We start from the raw sequence: 8,501 nt of genomic DNA, 5'->3' as shown, positions 1-8,501 counted from the left end.
TATGTAATACAAAGCTAATTTAGGCTATTGAAAGTGATTTATTTGACGCCAACAATAACAGTTTTTTGCGATAACGTTGTTGTTGTTGTTGTATATCTTCACCGCCTATGTAAACGAACCTCTAACAGATCTGTAGACTAGAGTTGAACAAAAGGTTATCGTCCCCACCACCAGTATCGTGTAGTCCTCCACCGTCTATGTACTTTGTAGTATATACACAAATATTTTATTTTCTTACAGTCTCTGGCCTTCTGCACTCAACCGCTAGGGTCAATCCGTATAAATTCGGACATAGGGAGAACTTCGGACAATACTTCTTCCCAAGCACACTAAATTTAGCCCCAGGCCTTAAGCGCATAAAGCTTGATTTTATATTGTAAAGGCAGAAAGTTGCGGCCACACATTTCGATGTATTATGATCATTCGCCCAAACACTGGTTGGCACAGTTCTAGCCTCGTCAGTTGCACTGGTCCGAGTCTTTCTCTGCCTCTCGACCAATTCAAGATATTCGTTTTCCTTTGTATCCCGGCACAGCTTCACATCAACCCATTTTGGAAAGGTACAACTTTTTTGACAAATTTATTTTCGAGAGAGGAATTTGATGTTTTATGTAATTGTTTTATCTTTGAATGCTATAGGTCATAATTCAAATAAATAGTTTAATAAAAAGTAATTGTTATTTTGTAATCGATTTTTTATTTCATGTTCAGGTTGACTACCAGTGTAAACAAGAATTTCCTGTTTTGTTGGAGTTGTGACGACAGAAGCATTTTGTATGTGCATTCTTATTTCAACGCTTAAAAATCGAAATGTTTATGTATTATTTGACAGGGCAGGTATTGACAAATCATCTTTATTAAGTATTAAGTATTTTTCTTTGTCGATATTAATTCATTGTGTATGATATTCACATATTTGCCTTGCTGTTTACAAGAATGACACAAAAAGGATAGCATTTGCATTTTTAAAGTATTAGTTGTCCTAAGTTCTTCTTTTGATCAACTTTGTCATATTTATTTTGTTTGTTTTGTTTGAATGAAAAACGATTTTAGTGTGTTTGTCAAAATTGGTGTACCGTTAAATGTGTATCATGACTGTTTTGTTTTGTGTTCGTCTGAAGTGAAGCAAATGATAGTAGCAGCCCGAATTTGTATTTGTTTTATTTTGTTCATTGATCAATGCTAATTTCATATATATTTTCCTTTTAATATATACTTATTTAGTGATAGGTTTTTTAATTTTTGTTAATTGTTTATTAATTTTCTGAATAAAATATTAATCGCTTAGTATGTTTACATTTAAACGACGTAAGCGACATTCCATGCCTACAAAAATAGTTCTCAATATGGGCGGCAGCCGCGGCACTAAGCAAACATCGGACGCTACCAATAAGCATGATGAACTCAAATGTGGGCGGAGTTAAAACATGTAATTGATGGGCGGAGCTTTAAAGCGGTATCGGAAGACATATCCGATAATTCTTACAAATATTATGTCAGCGTCTCCATGGAAATTGTTCACTAGTGGCATAATTAAAAAGAATAACACCCCAGAACGCGTATATCCGTTGCATAAAAGATAAGTAACATAACAACGCCCTTTTCTCATGTTTTTCTTATACTTCTGTGACAATATGATTTGTTTATCTAGAACTTTTGAATAGCTTCAACTATTCTAATTAAGTTAGAAATACACGTAGCCTCTATCTATCTATATATACTGCCAAGCGCCCTTTAGAGCATTATAGGCAGAGGGACATCATTGAGTCCGTTTCCCCGGAAGAACCAGTACTTGGTGTCTATGGAGGAGATAATGAGAACGCTACCCGAGTAGGGAGCGAACCCACGAACTCCCGATTGCTAGGCGGACACCTCATCCACTACACCACGGCGATCTCTTACAAGAGTAAAAATATCGAAATACCCCAGCTACCGAACATAATCCGCATTAGTACAATAAACAGATACGAGTTTATCAACTAACACCACAGATTTGTCTTTTTGTCCAGACCAAACACTAATCTAATCGTAATGTTTGAATGTTTATTTCAATCTTGTACGATGATCCGTCCTTCACCTTACGTTATTTATCCAATTTTTGGTTCCGCGCCTCAGCGTTACCGAAAACCTGAAACCGAGAATCATATTTACATTTAGCGTCTTATCGACATGGAGCATGACTCGAAATTGCCGATGAACAATTCCCGATCAACACCGATTTCGACGTTTTAACGCAAACAAAATGGAAAATCAGTGTTGTAAGTTGATAAACTCGTATTTGTTTATTGTACTTGTGCGGATTATGTTTGGAAGCTGGGGTATTTCGATACTGTTACTCTTGCAAAAATCAGCACTGAACGTTCGGTCAGATCGGAGCCGACCTTGCATTTCTACGAGTTCGAGAAGTTTTTCTTGTAGTTTATGTTGGCAAGTAGCCGTTCGTGGTCATTTTTCGTCACGAGGCATCCTTTCCGAACAAAATGGTACATAGTTTACGAAAATCGACTGCCATTAAGGCACTTAATGGCTTAAAAAAAATGTTGATGTAGGTGCTTTTCCTGTGTCAAGAGATACCTACCCTGTTTATATATATTATATCAGATTTTGTTTATGAAAAAAAAAGTTTTATGACATATTGATAGTGTTAAAGTGACTTGAAACACGCGCCCAATACCTGTGATCCGTCTGGGGAAGGAAATGCGCAGATTTTAAACATTGTTTAGTCTATTTCTATGGGAACGAGGTCAGAAAAACGGACAATTTATATCATTTTTATTGTGTTTTTTTCCACATGATTGTTGTTTTATCGGCTGTGGAAATTATTGGGTTAAAAAAGTGAACAGTTTTCGGGCACGTGCGTTCGAATGTTGCTTAGAAGTTTACGTCATAAAAAAAGTACACGATCTTATAAGGCCACACGAAGTTATAGGTATTTCGAAATGACACAATAGATATGTAAACTAATTTGGAATACGTCCTGTGCTTTCTGTTTGTGTGAACCCTCTATGCCCATAAAGTTGTGAAAATTGAACAGAACACTCACAGTACATCTTCATGTATGCGTTTGTTAGCAGTGGTTCTATCTTGAGCGTTCAGAACACTCACAGTACATCTTCATGTATGCGTTTGTTAGCAGTGGTTCTATCTTGAGCGTTCAGAACACTCACAGTACATCTTCATGTATGCGTTTGTTAGCAGTGGTTCTATCTTGAGCGTTCAGAACACTCACAGTACATCTTCATTTATGCGTTTGTTAGCAGTGGTTCTATCTTGAGCGTTCAGAACACTCACAGTACATCTTCATGTATGCGTTTGTTAGCAGTGGTTCTATCTTGAGCGTTCAGAACACTCACAGTACATCTTCATTTATGCGTTTGTTAGCAGTGGTTCTATCTTGAGCGTTCAGAACACTCACAGTACATCTTCATGTATGCGTTTGTTAGCAGTGGTTCTATCTTGAGCGTTCAGAACACTCACAGTACATCTTCATTTATGCGTTTGTTAGCAGTGGTTCTATCTTGAGCGTTCAGAACACTCACAGTACATCTTCATGTATGCGTTTGTTAGCAGTGGTTCTATCTTGAGCGTTCAGCTCTAAGGCTTATTGAACAGAACACTCACAGTACATCTTCATGTATGCGTTTGTTAGCAGTGGTTCTATCTTGAGCGTTCAGCTCTAAGGCTTATTGAACAGAACACTCACAGTACATCTTCATGTATGCGTTTGTTAGCAGTGGTTCTATCTTGAGCGTTCAACTCTAAGTCTTATTGAACAGAACACTCACAGTACATCTTCATTTATGCGTTTGTTAGCAGTGGTTCTATCTTAAGCGTTCAGCTCTAAGGCTTATTGAACAGAACACTCACAGTACATCTTCATGTATGCGTTAGTTAGCAGTGGTTCTATCTTGAGCGTTCAGCTCTAAGTCTTATTGAACAGAACACTCACAGTACATCTTCATTTATGCGTTTGTTAGCAGTGGTTCTATCTTGAGCGTTCAGCTCTAAGGCTTATTGAACAGAACACTCACAGTACATCTTCATGTATGCTTTTGTTAGCAGTGGTTCTATCTTGAGCGTTCAGCTCTAAGGCTTATTGAACAGAACACTCACAGTACATCTTCATGTATGCGTTTGTTAGCAGTGGTTCTATCTTGAGCGTTCAGCTCTAAGGCTTATTGAACAGAACACTCACAGTACATCTTCATTTATGCGTTTGTTAGCAGTGGTTCTATCTTGAGCGTTCAGCTCTAAGGCTTATTGAACAGAACACTCACAGTACATCTTCATTTATGCGTTTGTTAGCAGTGGTTCTATCTTAAGCGTTCAACTCTAAGTCTTATTGAACAGAACACTCACAGTACATCTTCATTTATGCGTTTGTTAGCAGTGGTTCTATCTTAAGCGTTCAGCTCTAAGTCTTATTGAACAGAACACTCACAGTACATCTTCATGTATGCGTTTGTTAGCAGTGGTTCTATCTTAAGCGTTCAACTCTAAGGCTTATTGAACAGAACACTCACAGTACATCTTCATGTATGCGTTTGTTAGCAGTGGTTCTATCTTGAGCGTTCAGCTCTAAGTCTTATTGAACAGAACACTCACAGTACATCTTCATTTATGCGTTTGTTAGCAGTGGTTCTATCTTAAGCGTTCAACTCTAAGGCTTATTGAACAGAACACTCACAGTACATCTTCATTTATGCGTTTGTTAGCAGTGGTTCTATCTTGAGCGTTCAACTCTAAGGCTTATTGAACAGAACACTCACAGTACATCTTCATGTATGCGTTTGTTAGCAGTGGTTCTATCTTAAGCGTTCAACTCTAAGGCTTATTGAACAGAACACTCACAGTACATCTTCATTTATGCGTTTGTTAGCAGTGGTTCTATCTTGAGCGTTCGGCTCTAAGGCTTATTGAACAGAACACTCACAGTACATCTTCATTTATGCGTTTGTTAGCAGTGGTTCTATCTTGAGCGTTCAGCTCTAAGGCTTATTGAACAGAACACTCACAGTACATCTTCATTTATGCGTTTGTTAGCAGTGGTTCTATCTTGAGCGTTCAACTCTAAGGCTTATTGAACAGAACACTCACAGTACATCTTCATTTATGCGTTTGTTAGCAGTGGTTCTATCTTGAGCGTTCAGCTCTAAGTCTTATTGAACAGAACACTCACAGTACATCTTCATGTATGCGTTTGTTAGCAGTGGTTCTATCTTGAGCGTTCAGCTCTAAGGCTTATTGAACAGAACACTCACAGTACATCTTCATTTATGCTTTTGTTAGCAGTGGTTCTATCTTGAGCGTTCAGCTCTAAGGCTTATTGAACAGAACACTCACAGTACATCTTCATTTATGCGTTTGTTAGCAGTGGTTCTATCTTAAGCGTTCAACTCTAAGGCTTATTGAACAGAACACTCACAGTACATCTTCATGTATGCGTTTGTTAGCAGTGGTTCTATCTTAAGCGTTCAACTCTAAGTCTTATTGAACAGAACACTCACAGTACATCTTCATTTATGCCTTTGTTAGCAGTGGTTCTATCTTGAGCGTTCAACTCTAAGTCTTATTGAACAGAACACTCACAGTACATCTTCATTTATGCGTTTGTTAGCAGTGGTTCTATCTTGAGCGTTCAACTCTAAGGCTTATTGAACAGAACACTCACAGTACATCTTCATTTATGCGTTTGTTAGCAGTGGTTCTATCTTGAGCGTTCAACTCTAAGGCTTATTGAACAGAACACTCACAGTACATCTTCATTTATGCGTTTGTTAGCAGTGGTTCTATCTTGAGCGTTCAGCTCTAAGGCTTATTGAACAGAACACTCACAGTACATCTTCATGTATGCGTTTGTTAGCAGTGGTTCTATCTTGAGCGTTCAACTCTAAGTCTTATTGAACAGAACACTCACAGTACATCTTCATTTATGCGTTTGTTAGCAGTGGTTCTATCTTAAGCGTTCAACTCTAAGTCTTATTGAACAGAACACTCACAGTACATCTTCATTTATGCGTTTGTTAGCAGTGGTTCTATCTTAAGCGTTCAACTCTAAGTCTTATTGAACAGAACACTCACAGTACATCTTCATTTATGCGTTTGTTAGCAGTGGTTCTATCTTGAGCGTTCAGCTCTAAGGCTTATTGAACAGAACACTCACAGTACATCTTCATTTATGCGTTTGTTAGCAGTGGTTCTATCTTGAGCGTTCAGCTCTAAGGCTTATTGAACAGAACACTCACAGTACATCTTCATTTATGCGTTTGTTAGCAGTGGTTCTATCTTGAGCGTTCAACTCTAAGTCTTATTGAACAGAACACTCACAGTACATCTTCATTTATGCGTTTGTTAGCAGTGGTTCTATCTTGAGCGTTCAGCTCTAAGGCTTATTGAACAGAACACTCACAGTACATCTTCATTTATGCGTTTGTTAGCAGTGGTTCTATCTTGAGCGTTCAACTCTAAGTCTTATTGAACAGAACACTCACAGTACATCTTCATTTATGCGTTTGTTAGCAGTGGTTCTATCTTAAGCGTTCAACTCTAAGTCTTATTGAACAGAACACTCACAGTACATCTTCATTTATGCGTTTGTTAGCAGTGGTTCTATCTTGAGCGTTCAACTCTAAGGCTTATTGAACAGAACACTCACAGTACATCTTCATTTATGCGTTTGTTAGCAGTGGTTCTATCTTGAGCGTTCAGCTCTAAGTCTTATTGAACAGAACACTCACAGTACATCTTCATTTATGCGTTTGTTAGCAGTGGTTCTATCTTGAGCGTTCAGCTCTAAGGCTTATTGAACAGAACACTCACAGTACATCTTCATTTATGCGTTTGTTAGCAGTGGTTCTATCTTAAGCGTTCAACTCTAAGTCTTATTGAACAGAACACTCACAGTACATCTTCATTTATGCCTTTGTTAGCAGTGGTTCTATCTTGAGCGTTCAACTCTAAGTCTTATTGAACAGAACACTCACAGTACATCTTCATTTATGCGTTTGTTAGCAGTGGTTCTATCTTGAGCGTTCAACTCTAAGGCTTATTGAACAGAACACTCACAGTACATCTTCATTTATGCGTTTGTTAGCAGTGGTTCTATCTTGAGCGTTCAACTCTAAGGCTTATTGAACAGAACACTCACAGTACATCTTCATTTATGCGTTTGTTAGCAGTGGTTCTATCTTGAGCGTTCAGCTCTAAGGCTTATTGAACAGAACACTCACAGTACATCTTCATGTATGCGTTTGTTAGCAGTGGTTCTATCTTGAGCGTTCAACTCTAAGTCTTATTGAACAGAACACTCACAGTACATCTTCATTTATGCGTTTGTTAGCAGTGGTTCTATCTTAAGCGTTCAACTCTAAGTCTTATTGAACAGAACACTCACAGTACATCTTCATTTATGCGTTTGTTAGCAGTGGTTCTATCTTGAGCGTTCAACTCTAAGTCTTATTGAACAGAACACTCACAGTACATCTTCATTTATGCGTTTGTTAGCAGTGGTTCTATCTTGAGCGTTCAGCTCTAAGGCTTATTGAACAGAACACTCACAGTACATCTTCATTTATGCGTTTGTTAGCAGTGGTTCTATCTTAAGCGTTCAGCTCTAAGGCTTATTGAACAGAACACTCACAGTACATCTTCATTTATGCGTTTGTTAGCAGTGGTTCTATCTTGAGCGTTCAGCTCTAAGGCTTATTGAACAGAACACTCACAGTACATCTTCATTTATGCGTTTGTTAGCAGTGGTTCTATCTTAAGCGTTCAGCTCTAAGGCTTATTGAACAGAACACTCACAGTACATCTTCATTTATGCGTTTGTTAGCAGTGGTTCTATCTTGAGCGTTCAGCTCTAAGGCTTATTGAACAGAACACTCACAGTACATCTTCATTTATGCGTTTGTTAGCAGTGGTTCTATCTTGAGCGTTCAACTCTAAGTCTTATTGAACAGAACACTCACAGTACATCTTCATTTATGCGTTTGTTAGCAGTGGTTCTATCTTGAGCGTTCAGCTCTAAGGCTTATTGAACAGAACACTCACAGTACATCTTCATTTATGCGTTTGTTAGCAGTGGTTCTATCTTGAGCGTTCAACTCTAAGTCTTATTGAACAGAACACTCACAGTACATCTTCATTTATGCGTTTGTTAGCAGTGGTTCTATCTTAAGCGTTCAACTCTAAGTCTTATTGAACAGAACACTCACAGTACATCTTCATTTATGCGTTTGTTAGCAGTGGTTCTATCTTGAGCGTTCAACTCTAAGGCTTATTGAACAGAACACTCACAGTACATCTTCATTTATGCGTTTGTTAGCAGTGGTTCTATCTTGAGCGTTCAACTCTAAGTCTTATTGAACAGAACACTCACAGTACATCTTCATTTATGCGTTTGTTAGCAGTGGTTCTATCTTGAGCGTTCAGCTCTAAGGCTTATTGAACAGAACACTCACAGTACATCTTCATTTATGCGTTTGTTAGCAGTGGTTCTATCT

Source organism: Dreissena polymorpha, chromosome 11 (assembly GCF_020536995.1).
Source record: "Dreissena polymorpha isolate Duluth1 chromosome 11, UMN_Dpol_1.0, whole genome shotgun sequence".
Classification (NCBI taxonomy): Eukaryota; Metazoa; Mollusca; class Bivalvia; order Myida; family Dreissenidae; genus Dreissena; species Dreissena polymorpha.
Note: the sequence above shows the minus strand (reverse complement) of the source record.